The sequence below is a fragment of the Ochotona princeps genome, chromosome 5 (genome assembly GCF_030435755.1).
Source record: "Ochotona princeps isolate mOchPri1 chromosome 5, mOchPri1.hap1, whole genome shotgun sequence".
NCBI lineage: Eukaryota > Metazoa > Chordata > Mammalia > Lagomorpha > Ochotonidae > Ochotona > Ochotona princeps.
Window position 1 is genome coordinate 90,047,852 of NC_080836.1, and position 3,466 is coordinate 90,051,317.

Consider the following 3,466-nt stretch of genomic DNA (forward strand, 5'->3'; position numbering starts at 1 on the left):
AAGACTTCATTAAGTTTTTCAACTTTAGTTACTGTATTTTTACAGAAATTCTGCTTAGTTCTTTTAAAACTAATGTTTCTGGGCCTGGCACGATAGTGTAGCGGTTGAAGTCCTCACCTTGAACACACCGGGATCCCATATGGGCACCGGTTCTGAGCCCGGCAGCCCAGATTCCCACCCAGCTCCCTGCCTGTGGCCTGGGAAAGTAGTCAAGGATGGCCCAAAGCCTTGGGACCCTGCACCTGCATGGGAGACCTGGAAGAAGCTCCTGGATCCTGGCTTCAGATTGGCTCAGCTCTAGCTGTTGCGGCCGCTTGGGGAGTGAACCATCAAACGAAGATCTTCCTCTCTGTCTCTCCTCGTCTCTGTATATTTGCCTTTCCAATAAATAAATCTTTAAAAATAAAGGTTTCTTTTTCAATATTCTTTCTACTAATACATCATCTTTTTATGAACATCTTTCTTCAGTTTTTTAAAACATATTTCAAGTAGGTGAATTTGAAGTCTTTGTCCAGAAACTTCAACATCTGTGCTTCTTATGTGACAGTTTTTGTAGTTTTTTTCTATATATAGGCAAATCTTTCTCATTTCTGTTTTTTTTTTCTTTTTGCTAGAAATGGAACATTTCAAATAGTACAGACACCCTTCCTCTCCCAAAGATTTGCTATTGCTGCTGTTGTTGATTTTTAGTTTGTTTGGCAACTTTTGTGAACTGATTCTGTAAATCTTGTATTCTTGCCGCATGTGACAACTCGAGTCTCTGCTCAGTTACTTTAGCAGTCAGCTAATGATTTGACAGATGTGTCTTTAAGAGTCCCCTGGTGTTTCCCTGGGGATGCCGTGTGCATGGCGGGAAGTTGCCTTTAACCTTCTGCCAGGCAATTTACAGCTCGCCTTAGCTTTGCTTTCTGCCTGCTCAGAGCCTTAAGCCCAGCCAGCAGTGCGCTCTAAGGGCCCTTTCAGGTCTGTCTTGATCAGACATCAGCCCTGAGCACGTGCAGAGACTGACACGCACATTCGGCTTCCTATATTTCAAATACCTGTGTCAGTCAGACAGAGCTTTACAGACTCCGTGTAGTTTTCTCCCCTAGCTTTTCTCTTTTATTTATTTATTTACTCAGCCACAAGGATTTTGTTTTAATTGCCTATAATTGTTTTAAAAAACATGCCTTAGGGTAAAGAAGGCAAGGCTTCTTTCTAAAGGCCTTATAGCTTTGGTTCCAATATTTAGCTCTATAAATTAAATTCAAATAATTGTATGTGCGTTGTGAGGTAACAGCAGAAGGCCATTTTTTAATGCATTTATTTACGTCAGTGTCATTTTTAACAACACAAAGTTTGTGAGGATTTTGACTGTTTTTGAATCTTCCGTTCTTTTGGCTGCCTTTTCATTTTGTTAACTGCTTCTTTGCTGTGCAGAGGTAGCTTAGTTTGATATAATTCCATTTGTCTAGTCTTGGCTTTTATTATCTATGACTGGGTTCTTATCCCAGAAGCCTTTGACTGAGCCAGTGCCTTTCAACATTCCCCCTATGCTTTCCTCAAGTAATTTGATGATTTTGAGTCTTGATTTTAGACTATTGATTCACTGTGAGTTGACTTTCTCTAGTGTAATAGGTGGGTCTTGTTTCAAACTTTTGCATGTGAAAATACAATGTTCCAACACTGTTTGTGGAGGAGAATGTTCCTTCTTCAGGGAAAGAAAGTCCGTCTATCAAGATTAGTTTGTGGAACATGCATAGATTAATTTCTGGGGTTTAATAATAAAAGTTCTGCATTACATCTTGAAATCTTGAATTGTGATGCCTCTAGCTTTAGTGTTATTGTTTAAGATTGCTTTGGCTGTTCAGGTCTTTTTTGTTCCCATATAAATTTTCGGATTGTTTTTCTTTTATGTTCTATGAAGAACAGCCTTGGTATCTTGATTGGGTCACACTGAGTCTGTAAATTGTTAGGGGCAGTATGGGCATTTTGATGATGTTAATTCTTCCAATCCATGAACATGAAAGTTTTCCATTTTTGTGTGTATTGTTCTGCTTAATTAATGTTTCATAATTTTATTTATAGAAGTTTTTTTTCCTCTTTGGGTAAATTTATGCCAAGTAATTTAAGATTTTTTTGACAGTTATTATGAATGGAACTGATTAAGTTTCTTCTCAGCCACAGAATTGCTAGTGTGTATAAAAGCTATTGATTTTTCTGTGTTAATTTTATATCCTGCAACCTTGCCCAATTGTCTTGTGAGCTTCCTACAGACTCCTAGTGAAGCCTTCTGGTCCTACACATGAAGGATAATGCCATCTCCCAACAGGAATATGTGAGAATATGTGACTATCTGCTTTCCAAGTTGTACCACTTTGTTTTTCTTTTTTTTTTTTCTTTCTTAAGTGTCTAGCAAAAACTTTCAAAATTGCACTGAAAAGTAATTATGAGAGCAGATAGCTCTGCCTGCTTCTGGCAATCTAGTTTTGTTTTTTTTTTTTACATTTTATGTAATACTGTGTGGATCTGTCGTATATTGCCTTGCTCATGGTGAGATATGTTCCTTTCGTACTTAATTTTTAAAGGTTTTCTTATCATGAAAAGATGTTGTGTTTTACAAATGATTTCTCTGCATTGATTGAGACAATCATATCATTAATTTTCAATTTTGTTAGTGAGTCATATTTACTGATTAACATATTGAACCACCCAGGGGATAAATCCCAATTGGTTCAGATGGATACTCTTTTTGATGTTTTACTGGATTCCTTTTGCTAGTATTTTGGTGAGAATTTCTGCATGTGTGTTCATCAGGGACATTGGTCTATGGGTCTCATTTTTCTTGTAACTTTCTCTGGTTTTGGAAGTGAGGTGGCCTCATAGAAATAATTTGGGAAGAGTCCTTCCCTTTCAAGTGCTTAAATACTTTAATAATTGATATTAGCTCTTCCTTAAAAGTTTAGATATAATTGTTGGTTACATTTTTGGATGGTTCACAATCCAGGCTTTACTCTTATCACACCTGGGGATAATTTCTCCTACTCCCCAATGCCAATGTGTCTTTCTGACACTCATGCTCAGCTTGTGCTAAGCAGGAAAGTGGGGAGAGGATACAGTGCAGTGGCCAGCCCTTTAGCATTCCCTCGTCGGACTGATTAATGGGGTCTTCTCTCCTTTGGCCCCATGCCAGATTATAGTCCAGAAGACCCACATATTGGAGAAATGTACTTTTTTTGAGTTGCAAAATTGGCCCTTTTGATTTCCAAAGTCTCTCAGGCTGCCTACAACTCCCAATTTTCAACCCCCCCCCCCCCCGTTTTATTTGTATGTGTAATACAGAAAAAAAAAAAAACAGCTTTCAGTGTGTGTGTGTGTTGGCTGGAGAGGGAGGAGGAATAGTCAGCATTAACCAGAATGTAGGATATTACATCTAATGTGTGAGGCACTGACTAGAGTCAACACTGTCATCCATTTCTCTGAGTTA